Here is a 14,211-nt window from a genome sequence, read left to right as displayed (position 1 = left end):
TTTTCTTCTTGGACAGCCATGCCCTCAGATGTCTGTGCCAGAAGTTATTCGAGGAACCAAGTTCCTTACCCTGTTTGAGAAAATGTAAAATTTTCCTCATTTTTGAGCAATGTAGCAAAAATTTTAAATGTGATATATTTTGATGGGAATTTGTTGCAATAAGTTTCTTTTCACTTAAATAGTGCTTTAAATTAAAAAAAGAATAAAAAATCAGAAAAAAATGTCAAAAAAAATTTCCACTCGAAATTTTCATAAGGCTTACCCCTTACGATTTTTTTGGGAAATTTTGCAAAAAAAATTAAATTGTTTTATTTTAATGCCCATGGGTTGCAATGAGTTTCTTTTCACTCTAATAATGCTTGAAATAAAAAAAAAGAGTGAAAAATAATAAAAAAATCAAAAAATTAAAAAAAAAATGAAAACTTTCCTCATTTTTGCACCAAGTTTTGCCTATAACTCGGTCGGTATCCAACGGATCGCCAAACTTTAACCTGTGGTCGATATATGGCACCAATGGCTACATTTTCTTCTTGGACAGCCATGCCCTCAGATGCCTGTGCCAGAGGTTATTCGAGGAACCAAGTTCCATACCCTGTTTGAGAAAATGAAAAATTTTCTTCATTTTTGCACCAAGTTTTGCCTATAACTCGGTCGGTATCCAACCGATCGCCAAACTTTAACCTGTGGTCGATAGATGGCACCAATGGCTACATTTTCTTCTTGGACAGCCATGCCCTTAGATGTCTGTGCCAGAAGTTATTCGAGGAACCAAGTTCCTTACCCTGTTTGAGAAAATGTAAAATTTTCCTCATTTTTGAGCAATGTAGCAAAAATTTTAAATGTGATATATATTGATGGGAATTTGTTGCAATAAGTTTCTTTTCACTTAAATAGTGCTTTAAATTAAAAAAAAGAATAAAAAATCAGAAAAAAATTTCAAAAAAATTTTCCACTCGAAATTTTCATAAGGCTTACCCCTTACGATTTTTTTGGGAAATTTTGCAAAAAAAATTAAATTGTTTTATTTTAATGCCCATGGGTTGCAATGAGTTTCTTTTCACTCTAATAATGCTTGAAATAAAAAAAAAGAGTGAAAAATAATAAAAAAATCAAAAAATTAAAAAAAAAATGAAAACTTTCCTCATTTTTGCACCAAGTTTTGCCTATAACTCGGTCGGTATCCAACGGATCGCCAAACTTTAACCTGTGGTCGATAGATGGCACCAATGGCTACATTTTCTTCTTGGACGGCCATGCCCTCAGATGTCTGTGTCGGAAGTTATTCGAGGAACCATGTTCCATACCCTGTTTGAGAAAATGAAAAATTGTCTTCATTTTTGCACCAAGTTTTGCCTATAACTCGGTCGGTATCCAACGGATCGCCAAACTTTAACCTGTGGTCGATAGATGGCACCAATGGCTACATTTTCTTCTTGGACAGGCATGCCCTTAGATGTCTGTGTCGGAAGTTATTCGAGGAACCAAGTTCCATACCCTGTTTGAGTAAATGTAAAATTTTCTTCATTTTTGCACCAAGTTTTGCCTATAACTCGGTCGGTATCCAACGGATCGCCAATCTTTAACCTGTGGTCGATATATGGCACCAATGGCTACATTTTCTTCTTGGACAGCCATGCCCTCAGATGTCTGTGCCAGAAGTTATTCGAGGAACCAAGTTCCTTACCCTGTTTGAGAAAATGTAAAATTTTCCTCATTTTTGAGCAATGTAGCAAAAATTTTAAATGTGATATATTTTGATGGGAATTTGTTGCAATAAGTTTCTTTTCACTTAAATAGTGCTTTAAATTAAAAAAAGAATAAAAAATCAGAAAAAAATGTCAAAAAAAATTTCCACTCGAAATTTTCATAAGGCTTACCCCTTACGATTTTTTTGGGAAATTTTGCAAAAAAAATTAAATTGTTTTATTTTAATGCCAATGGGTTGCAATGAGTTTCTTTTCACTTTAATAATGCTTGAAATAAAAAAAAAGAGTGAAAAATAATAAAAAAATCAAAAAATTAAAAAAAAAATGAAAACTTTCCTCATTTTTGCACCAAGTTTTGCCTATAACTCGGTCGGTATCCAACGGATCGCCAAACTTTAACCTGTGGTCGATATATGGCACCAATGGCTACATTTTCTTCTTGGACAGCCATGCCCTTAGATGTCTGTGCCAGAAGTTATTCGAGGAACCAAGTTCCTTACCCTGTTTGAGAAAATGTAAAATTTTCCTCATTTTTGAGCAATGTAGCAAAAATTTTAAATGTGATATATATTGATGGGAATTTGTTGCAATAAGTTTCTTTTCACTTAAATAGTGCTTTAAATTAAAAAAAAGAATAAAAAATCAGAAAAAAATTTCAAAAAAATTTTCCACTCGAAATTTTCATAAGGCTTACCCCTTACGATTTTTTTGGGAAATTTTGCAAAAAAAATTAAATTGTTTTATTTTAATGCCCATGGGTTGCAATGAGTTTCTTTTCACTCTAATAATGCTTGAAATAAAAAAAAAGAGTGAAAAATAATAAAAAAATCAAAAAATTCAAAAAAAAAATGAAAACTTTCCTCATTTTTGCACCAAGTTTTGCCTATAACTCGGTCGGTATCCAACGGATCGCCAAACTTTAACCTGTGGTCGATATATGGCACCAATGGCTACATTTTCTTCTTGGACAGCCATGCCCTCAGATGCCTGTGCCAGAGGTTATTCGAGGAACCAAGTTCCATACCCTGTTTGAGAAAATGAAAAATTTTCTTCATTTTTGCACCAAGTTTTGCCTATAACTCGGTCGGTATCCAACCGATCGCCAAACTTTAACCTGTGGTCGATAGATGGCACCAATGGCTACATTTTCTTCTTGGACAGCCATGCCCTTAGATGTCTGTGCCAGAAGTTATTCGAGGAACCAAGTTCCTTACCCTGTTTGAGAAAATGTAAAATTTTCCTCATTTTTGAGCAATGTAGCAAAAATTTTAAATGTGATATATATTGATGGGAATTTGTTGCAATAAGTTTCTTTTCACTTAAATAGTGCTTTAAATTAAAAAAAAGAATAAAAAATCAGAAAAAAATTTCAAAAAAATTTTCCACTCGAAATTTTCATAAGGCTTACCCCTTACGATTTTTTTGGGAAATTTTGCAAAAAAAATTAAATTGTTTTATTTTAATGCCCATGGGTTGCAATGAGTTTCTTTTCACTCTAATAATGCTTGAAATAAAAAAAAAGAGTGAAAAATAATAAAAAAATCAAAAAATTAAAAAAAAAATGAAAACTTTCCTCATTTTTGCACCAAGTTTTGCCTATAACTCGGTCGGTATCCAACGGATCGCCAAACTTTAACCTGTGGTCGATATATGGCACCAATGGCTACATTTTCTTCTTGGACGGCCATGCCCTCAGATGTCTGTGTCGGAAGTTATTCGAGGAACCATGTTCCATACCCTGTTTGAGAAAATGAAAAATTGTCTTCATTTTTGCACCAAGTTTTGCCTATAACTCGGTCGGTATCCAACGGATCGCCAAACTTTAACCTGTGGTCGATAGATGGCACCAATGGCTACATTTTCTTCTTGGACAGGCATGCCCTTAGATGTCTGTGTCGGAAGTTATTCGAGGAACCAAGTTCCATACCCTGTTTGAGTAAATGTAAAATTTTCTTCATTTTTGCACCAAGTTTTGCCTATAACTCGGTCGGTATCCAACGGATCGCCAATCTTTAACCTGTGGTCGATATATGGCACCAATGTCTACATTTTCTTCTTGGACAGCCATGCCCTCAGATGTCTGTGCCAGAAGTTATTCGAGGAACCAAGTTCCTTACCCTGTTTGAGAAAATGTAAAATTTTCCTCATTTTTGAGCAATGTAGCAAAAATTTTAAATGTGATATATTTTGATGGGAATTTGTTGCAATAAGTTTCTTTTCACTTAAATAGTGCTTTAAATTAAAAAAAGAATAAAAAATCAGAAAAAAATGTCAAAAAAAATTTCCACTCGAAATTTTCATAAGGCTTACCCCTTACGATTTTTTTGGGAAATTTTGCAAAAAAAATTAAATTGTTTTATTTTAATGCCTATGGGTTGCAATGAGTTTCTTTTCACTCTAATAATGCTTGAAATAAAAAAAAAGAGTGAAAAATAATAAAAAAATCAAAAAATTCAAAAAAAAAATGAAAACTTTCCTCATTTTTGCACCAAGTTTTGCCTATAACTCGGTCGGTATCCAACGGATCGCCAAACTTTAACCTGTGGTCGATATATGGCACCAATGGCTACATTTTCTTCTTGGACAGCCATGCCCTCAGATGCCTGTGCCAGAGGTTATTCGAGGAACCAAGTTCCATACCCTGTTTGAGAAAATGAAAAATTTTCTTCATTTTTGCACCAAGTTTTGCCTATAACTCGGTCGGTATCCAACCGATCGCCAAACTTTAACCTGTGGTCGATAGATGGCACCAATGGCTACATTTTCTTCTTGGACAGCCATGCCCTTAGATGTCTGTGCCAGAAGTTATTCGAGGAACCAAGTTCCTTACCCTGTTTGAGAAAATGTAAAATTTTCCTCATTTATGAGCAATGTAGCAAAAATTTTAAATGTGATATATATTGATGGGAATTTGTTGCAATAAGTTTCTTTTCACTTAAATAGTGCTTTAAATTAAAAAAAAGAATAAAAAATCAGAAAAAAATTTCAAAAAAATTTTCCACTCGAAATTTTCATAAGGCTTACCCCTTACGATTTTTTTGGGAAATTTTGCAAAAAAAATTAAATTGTTTTATTTTAATGCCCATGGGTTGCAATGAGTTTCTTTTCACTCTAATAATGCTTGAAATAAAAAAAAAGAGTGAAAAATAATAAAAAAATCAAAAAAATTCAAAAAAAAAATGAAAACTTTCCTCATTTTTGCACCAAGTTTTGCCTATAACTCGGTCGGTATCCAACGGATCGCCAAACTTTAACCTGTGGTCGATAGATGACACCAATGGCTACATTTTCTTCTTGGACGGCCATGCCCTCAGATGTCTGTGCCAGAGGTTATTTGAGGAACCAAGTTCCATACCCTGTTTGAGAAAATGAAAAATTTTCTTCATTTTTGCACCAAGTTTTGCCTATAACTCGGTCGGTATCCAACCGATCGCCAAACTTTAACCTGTGGTCGATAGATGGCACCAATGGCTACATTTTCTTCTTGGACAGCCATGCCCTTAGATGTCTGTGCCAGAAGTTATTCGAGGAACCAAGTTCCTTACCCTGTTTGAGAAAATGTAAAATTTTCCTCATTTTTGAGCAATGTAGCAAACATTTTAAATGTGATATATTTTGATGGGAATTTGTTGCAATAAGTTTCTTTTCACTTAAATAGTGCTTTAAATTAAAAAAAGAATAAAAAATCAGAAAAATATTCCAAAAAATTTTCTACTCGAAAATTTTATAAGGCTTACCCCTTACGATTTTTTTGAGAAATTTTGCAAAAAAAATTAAATTGTTTTATTTTAATGCCAATGGGTTGCAATGAGTTTCTTTTCACTCTAATAATGCTTGAAATAAAAAAAAGAGTGAAAAATAATAAAAAAATCAAAAAATTTAAAAAAAAATGAAAATTTTCTTCATTTTTGCACCAAATTTTGCCTATAACTCGGTCGGTATCCAACGAATCGCCAATCTTTAACCTGTGGTCGATAGATGGCACTAATGGCTACATTTCCTCCTTGGACAGCCATGCCCTCAGATGTCTGTGCCAGAAGTTACTCGAGGAACCAAGTTCCATACCCTGTTTGAGAAAATGTAAAATTTTCTTCATTTTTGCACCAAGTTTTCCCTATAACTCGGTCGGTATCCAACCGATCGCCAAACTTTAACCTGTGGTCGATAGATGGCACCAATGGCTACATTTTCTTCTTGGACAGCCATGCCCTCAGATGCCTGTGCCAGAGGTTATTCGAGGAACCAAGTTCCATATCCTGTTTGAGAAAATGAAAAATTTTCTTCATTTTTTCACCAAGTTTTGCCTATAACTCGGTCGGTATCCAACGGATCGCCAATCTTTAACCTGTGGTCGATAGATGGCACCAATGACTACATTTTCTTCTTGGACAGCCATGCCCTCAGATGTCTGTGCCAGAAGTTATTCGAGGAACCAAGTTCCTTACCCTGTTTGAGAAAATGTAAAATTTTCCTCATTTTTGAGCAATGTAGCAAAAATTTTAAGTGTGATATATTTTGATGGGAATTTGTTGCAATAAGTTTCTTTTCACTTAAATAGTGCTTTAAATTAAAAAAAGAATAAAAAATCAGAAAAAAATTTCAAAAAAATTTTCCACTCGAAATTTTCATAAGGCTTACCCCTTACGATTTTTTTGGGAAATTTTGCAAAAAAAATTAAATTGTTTTATTTTAATGCTAATGGGTTGCAATGAGTTTCTTTTCACTCTAATAATGCTTGAAATAAAAAAAAGAGTGAAAAATAATAAAAAAATCAAAAAATTTAAAAAAAAATGAAAATTTTCCTCATTTTTGCACCAAATTTTGCCTATAACTCGGTCGGTATCCAACGAATCGCCAATCTTTAACCTGTGGTCGATAGATGGCACTAATGGCTACATTTCCTCCTTGGACAGCCATGCCCTCAGATGTCTGTGCCAGAAGTTACTCGAGGAACCAAGTTCCATACCCTGTTTGAGAAAATGTAAAATTTTCTTCATTTTTGCACCAAGTTTTGCCTATAATTCGGTCGGTATCCAACGGATCACCAAACTTTAACCTGTGGTTGATAGATGGCACCAATGGCTACATTTTCTTCTTGGACAGCCATGCCCTCAGATGTCTGTGTCGGAAGTTATTCGAGGAACCAAGTTCCATACCCTGTTTGAGAAAATGTAAAATTTTCCTCATTTTTTAACCAAGTTTTGCCTATAACTCGGTCGGTATGATTCGGTGTAAATGCGGCCCGCGACTGAATAGAGTTTGACACATCTGCTTTAGGGCATATGTTGTGTAATTGAATATAACCTTTTTCGGCATCTAACAGTTCAGAATAGTTTGTGTATTTCATTTGAAATTATCATTTTATTTCAAACAAGAAAAAACGGTTATGACACAAAGATAATGTACTGAGAGCTTTTCTATTTGATTTAAATTATTACTTTCGAAACAGAACATACAAGCTAAGCTTGATTTTAAACATTAATACTATTCCTTCGGCCGACTCGTTCGACAAATTTCAACTCTACCGGTTGCATGTCCAACAGCTTGGAAAGTGTATTCGCATACACCAACTGTGATGCGATCATTTGTTTGTGGGTTGTATTCGCTGTGCTCAGCTCATTCGTTTCCTGCTGCATCAAAAGCTCCGCCATCTTCATCTTCGATCTGCTGACTCGTGCTGCTTCCGTATTCCGTCGACGCATTTCCATTTGTTCCGGGGTGCGTTCTATGGTTGGGAATTGTCGTACCATGCTCTTGTGATAAACAAACGGAATTTTGGCATCTGTCATCGATATTAGTGCGTTGTATCGTTTGAGCGGATGAGATCGAAGTGAATTGCTGAAGAACATCATTGATTGGGCGTCGTTGCTCGTTGAGTTGGTGCCGCTCCAAGCGATCTGCAGGCGTCCACTGTCGCAACTGTCGTCACTTTCTAAATAGCTCGAGTTGTCCGACAACGTAGAAGTCTTCCGGTTTGTTGTCATACTGCTTATCACATCGATGTCTCTATTCTGGCTGGGTTTGGACTGCTTCAGTTGTAAAAGGTTTTCGATGCTGAAACTCGGAGTTGTATCCTCTGTTTCATGGAGCTTCGCTGACTTTCTTGATGTACCGTCGTTATGAGAAGCCATGTTGACTTGAGTCTCGATGTTTTGTTCGATGTTTTGAACAGGATCCAGTAACTGATGAATAGCCGTGCTAGTTTTATGCACACACGTTACTGTGACGAATATCTTTTAGCGACTGATGTCGTTCCATCCAGCTGTGTCCCCTTTTTATATGTTGAAGAAGGTTGACAAATTTACCTCTACGCAAAATGCGCTTAACTACCCTACAGTTGCTGTAGAAGAATTGTTTACCTTAGACGAAAACATGACCCTCGGGATAAATATTACTGCTGATCGTACCTGAGTTTGTTTGGATGTATTCGAACATTATGCACCCAGAAAGACTTGGTGTTTTCATGAAGATTTATAATGTAGCATATGTATAACTGTCGTGAATGTTCCATCTGTTGGATCTAGTATAACTACCTCATCGAACTCCGGGCAAAGACCACAAACGCTAGTTTTTCAATGTCGGACAAAAGTCCCCGTAAACGTATCTTAGAACGATGATATTTATAACTAGGTTACCCGTCAAACCCAGCTTTGCCCTTAAACATGCCTTTTGTAATTAAAGCAAACATTTTGAGTGTTCAATCTTGATTCGTGTGGTAGTATTAGAGTGGCGATTAGAGAATATCGTTGATTATTTGAAAATTCTTAAATTATTGCCATTCTTAATCCAAATCATATTCCCAATCAAAGCAATTTTTCTTCTTTATTTGGTGGCTCTTCTTCTTCTTTTCTGCTACTTCAGGAGAAATTTCTGGCTTTCCTTGACGATTGGGATTTAATACCTGGTACTTCCGTGTAAGGCGCCGATTCCGAATGTACCACCTAGCCGCTAATCACTAAATAGCATCTTTTAATTATTCACACACTTGCTTTTTAATTATTTATCACTCACTTTACGCTTGAATGAATAAAATTGCACAAATAAATCGTCATGTGTACCTACTTTGATTGATTTATTCGTTAAAACTTTTTTGTTTTGAGAAGTTTTTAACATTATTCGTGTTAAAAAAATGGCTACGCCTACTTGATAACTCCCGTAGGAAAAACAGAAAAGAACTCATACTATTGGCTACTTGAGCCGTTTCAGAGGAGTTTGCACACTAACACCGCGACACGAGAATTTTATATATAAAGATTAAAAAATTATAAAATTTTAAAAATTTCATAAGACTCATTTTCGCACAAAGTTTTGCCTCTAACTCGGTCGGTATCCAACGGATCGCCAAACTTTAACCTGTGGTCGATAGATGGCACTAACGGCTACATTTTCTTCTTGGACAGCCATGCCCTCAGATGTCTGTGCCAGAAATTATTCGAGGAACCAAGTTCCATACCCTGTTTGAGAAAATGAAAAATTTTCTTCATTTTTGCACCAAGTTTTGTTTATAACTCGGTCGGTATCCAACGGATCACCAAACTTTAACCTGTGGTCGGTAGATGACACCAATGGCTACATTTTCTTCTTGGACGGCCATGCCCTCAGATGTCTGTGCCAGAAGTTATTCGAGGAACCAAGTTCCTTACCCTGTTTGAGAAAATGTAAAATTTTCCTCATTTTTGAGCAATGTAGCAAAAATTTTAAATGTGATATATTTTGATGGGAATTTGTTGCAATAAGTTTCTTTTCACTTAAATAGTGCTTTAAATTAAAAAAAGAACAACAAATCATAAAAAAATTTCAAAAAAAATTTCCACTCGAAAATTTCATAAGGCTTACCCCTTACGATTTTTTTGGGAAATTTTGCAAAAAAAATTAAATTGTTTTATTTTAATGCCAATGGGTTGCAATGAGTTTCTTTTCACTCTAATAATGCTTGAAATAAAAAAAGAATGAAAAATAATAAAAAAATCAAAAAATTCAAAAGAAATGAAAATTTTCCTCATTTTTGCACCAAATTTTGCCTATAACTCGGTCGGTATTCAACGAATCGCCAAACTTTAACCTGTGGTTGATAGATGGCACCAATGGCTACATTTTCTTATTGGACAGCCATGCCCTCAGATGTCTGTGACAGAGGTTATTCGAGGAACCAAGTTCCTTACCCTGTTTGAGAAAATGTAAAATTTTCTTCATTTTTGCACCAAGTTTCGCCTATAACTCGGTCGGTATCCAACGGATCGCCAAACTTTAACCTGTGGTCGATAGATGGCACCAATGGCTACATTTTCTTCTTGGACAGCCATGCCCTTAGATGTCTGTGCCAGAAGTTATTCGAGGAACCAAGTTCCTTACCCTGTTTGAGAAAATGTAAAATTTTCCTCATTTTTGAGCAATGTAGCAAAAATTTTAAATGTGATATATTTTGATGGGAATTTGTTGCAATAAGTTTCTTTTCACGTAAATAGTGCTTTAAATTAAAAAAAGAATAAAAAATCAGAAAAACATTTCAAAAAAATTTTCCACTCGAAAATTTCATAAGGCTTACCCCTTACGATTTTTTTGGGAAATTTTGCAAAAAAAATTAAATTGTTTTATTTTAATGCCAATGGGTTGCAATGAGTTTCTTTTCACTCTAATAATGCTTCAAATAAAAAAAGAGTGAAAAATAATAAAAAAAATCAAAAAATTCAAAAAAAATGAAAATTTTCCTCATTTTTGCACCAAATTTCGCCTATAATTCGGTCGGTATCCAACGAATCGCCAAACTTTAACCTGTGGTCGATAGATGGCACCAATGGCTACATTTTCTTCTTGGACAGCCATGCCCTCAGATGTCTGTGACAGAGGTTATTCGAGGAACCAAGTTCCTTACCCTGTTTGAGAAAATGTAAAATTTTCTTCATTTTTGCACCAAGTTTCGCCTATAACTCGGTCGGTATCCAACGGATCACCAAACTTTAACCTGTGGTCGGTAGATGACACCAATGGCTACATTTTCTTCTTGGACGGCCATGCCCTCAGATGTCTGTGCCAGAAGTTATTCGAGGAACCAAGTTCCTTACCCTGTTTGAGAAAATGTAAAATTTTCCTCATTTTTGAGCAATGTAGCAAAAATTTTAAATGTGATATATTTTGATGGGAATTTGTTGCAATAAGTTTCTTTTCACTTAAATAGTGCTTTAAATTAAAAAAAGAACAACAAATCATAAAAAAATTTCAAAAAAAAATTCCACTCGAAAATTTCATAAGGCTTACCCCTTACGATTTTTTTGGGAAATTTTGCAAAAAAAATTAAATTGTTTTATTTTAATGCCAATGGGTTGCAATGAGTTTCTTTTCACTCTAATAATGCTTGAAATAAAAAAAAGAGTGAAAAATAATAAAAAAAATCAAAAAATTAAAAAAAAAAACCAAAATTTTCCTCATTTTTGCACCAAATTTTGCCTATAATTCGGTCGGTATCCAACGGATCGCCAAACTTTAACCTGTGGTCGATAGATGGCACCAATGGCTACATTTTCTTCTTGGACAGCCATGCCCTCAGATGTCTGTGCCAGAAGTTATTCGAGGAACCAAGTTCCTTACCCTGTTTGAGAAAATGAAAATTTTCCTCATTTTTGCACCAAGTTTCGCCTATAACTCGGTCGGTATCCAACGGATCGCCAAACTTTAACCTGTGGTCGATAGATGGCACCAATGGCTACATTTTCTTCTTGGACAGCCATGCCCTCAGATGTCTGTGCCAGAAATTATTCGAGGAACCAAGTTCCATACCCTGTTTGAGAAAATGAAAAATTTTCTTCATTTTTGCACCAAGTTTTGTTTATAACTCGGTCGGTATCCAACGGATCACCAAACTTTAACCTGTGGTCGATAGATGGCACCAATGGCTACATTTTCTTCTTGGACAGCCATGCCCTCAGATGTCTGTGCCAGAAATTATTCGAGGAACCAAGTTCCATACCCTGTTTGAGAAAATGAAAAATTTTCTTCATTTTTGCACCAAGTTTTGTTTATAACTCGGTCGGTATCCAACGGATCACCAAACTTTAACCTGTGGTCGGTAGATGACACCAATGGCTACATTTTCTTCTTGGACGGCCATGCCCTCAGATGTCTGTGCCAGAAATTATTCGAGGAACCAAGTTCCATACCCTGTTTGAGAAAATGAAAAATTTTCTTCATTTTTGCACCAAGTTTTGTTTATAACTCGGTCGGTATCCAACGGATCACCAAACTTTAACCTGTGGTCGGTAGATGACACCAATGGCTACATTTTCTTCTTGGACGGCCATGCCCTCAGATGTCTGTGCCAGAAGTTATTCGAGGAACCAAGTTCCTTACCCTGTTTGAGAAAATGTAAAATTTTCCTCATTTTTGAGCAATGTAGCAAAAATTTTAAATGTGATATATTTTGATGGGAATTTGTTGCAATAAGTTTCTTTTCACTTAAATAGTGCTTTAAATTAAAAAAAGAACAACAAATCATAAAAAAATTTCAAAAAAAATTTCCACTCGAAAATTTCATAAGGCTTACCCCTTACGATTTTTTTGGGAAATTTTGCAAAAAAAATTAAATTGTTTTATTTTAATGCCAATGGGTTGCAATGAGTTTCTTTTCACTCTAATAATGCTTGAAATAAAAAAAGAATGAAAAATAATAAAAAAATCAAAAAATTCAAAAGAAATGAAAATTTTCCTCATTTTTGCACCAAATTTTGCCTATAACTCGGTCGGTATTCAACGAATCGCCAAACTTTAACCTGTGGTTGATAGATGGCACCAATGGCTACATTTTCTTATTGGACAGCCATGCCCTCAGATGTCTGTGACAGAGGTTATTCGAGGAACCAAGTTCCTTACCCTGTTTGAGAAAATGTAAAATTTTCTTCATTTTTGCACCAAGTTTCGCCTATAACTCGGTCGGTATCCAACGGATCACCAAACTTTAACCTGTGGTCGGTAGATGACACCAATGGCTACATTTTCTTCTTGGACGGCCATGCCCTCAGATGTCTGTGCCAGAAGTTATTCGAGGAACCAAGTTCCTTACCCTGTTTGAGAAAATGTAAAATTTTCCTCATTTTTGAGCAATGTAGCAAAAATTTTAAATGTGATATATTTTGATGGGAATTTGTTGCAATAAGTTTCTTTTCACTTAAATAGTGCTTTAAATTAAAAAAAGAACAACAAATCATAAAAAAATTTCAAAAAAAAATTCCACTCGAAAATTTCATAAGGCTTACCCCTTACGATTTTTTTGGGAAATTTTGCAAAAAAAATTAAATTGTTTTATTTTAATGCCAATGGGTTGCAATGAGTTTCTTTTCACTCTAATAATGCTTGAAATAAAAAAAAGAGTGAAAAATAATAAAAAAAATCAAAAAATTAAAAAAAAAAACCAAAATTTTCCTCATTTTTGCACCAAATTTTGCCTATAATTCGGTCGGTATCCAACGGATCGCCAAACTTTAACCTGTGGTCGATAGATGGCACCAATGGCTACATTTTCTTCTTGGACAGCCATGCCCTCAGATGTCTGTGCCAGAAGTTATTCGAGGAACCAAGTTCCTTACCCTGTTTGAGAAAATGAAAATTTTCCTCATTTTTGCACCAAGTTTCGCCTATAACTCGGTCGGTATCCAACGGATCGCCAAACTTTAACCTGTGGTCGATAGATGGCACCAATGGCTACATTTTCTTCTTGGACAGCCATGCCCTTAGATGTCTGTGCCAGAAGTTATTCGAGGAACCAAGTTCCTTATCCTGTTTGAGAAAATGTAAAATTTTCCTCATTTTTGAGCAATGTAGCAAAAATTTTAAATGTGATATATTTTGATGGGAATTTGTTGCAATAAGTTTCTTTTCACTTAAATAGTGCTTTAAATTAAAAAAAGAATAAAAAATCAGAAAAACATTTCAAAAAAAATTTCCACTCGAAAATTTCATAAGGCTTACCCCTTACGATTTTTTTGGGAAATTTTGCAAAAAAAATTAAATTGTTTTATTTTAATGCCAATGGGTTGCAATGAGTTTCTTTTCACTCTAATAATGCTTGAAATAAAAAAAAGAGTGAAAAATAATAAAAAAAATCAAAAAATTCAAAAAAAATGAAAATTTTCCTCATTTTTGCACCAAATTTTGCCTATAACTCGGTCGGTATCCAACGGATCGCCAATCTTTAACCTGTGGTCGATAGATGGCACCAATGGCTACATTTTCTTCTTGGACAGCCATGCCCTTAGATGTCTGTGCCAGAAGTTATTCGAGGAACCAAGTTCCTTACCCTGTTTGAGAAAATGAAAACTTTTCTTCATTTTTGTACCAAGTTTTGCCTATAACTCGGTCGGTATCCAACGGATCGCCAAACTTTAACCTGTGGTCGGTAGATGACACCAATGGCTACATTTTCTTCTTGGACAGCCATGCCCTTAGATGTCTGTGCCAGAAGTTATTCGAGGAACCAAGTTCCTTACCCTGTTTGAGAAAATGTAAAATTTTCCTC

The 14,211-nt window shown here is 35.0% G+C and overlaps 1 protein-coding gene across 1 annotated transcript in view; it reads right to left on the bottom strand.

Moving 5' to 3' along the window:
* LOC125771633 (uncharacterized) overlaps positions 1-8,897 on the bottom strand; it is a 32,667-nt gene extending 23,770 nt beyond the window's left edge. Inside the window, exon 1 of the mRNA XM_049442437.1 lies at positions 8,240-8,897. The gene's annotated coding sequence lies outside the window, so the exon portion shown is untranslated. The remainder of the gene's footprint in view (positions 1-8,239) is intronic.
* Between the last annotated feature and the right edge of the window lie 5,314 nt (positions 8,898-14,211).

Source organism: Anopheles funestus, chromosome 3RL (genome assembly GCF_943734845.2).
Source record: "Anopheles funestus chromosome 3RL, idAnoFuneDA-416_04, whole genome shotgun sequence".
In the NCBI taxonomy this organism is placed as follows: Eukaryota; Metazoa; Arthropoda; class Insecta; order Diptera; family Culicidae; genus Anopheles; species Anopheles funestus.
Note: the sequence above shows the minus strand (reverse complement) of the source record. Positions and strands in the feature narration are given on the sequence as shown.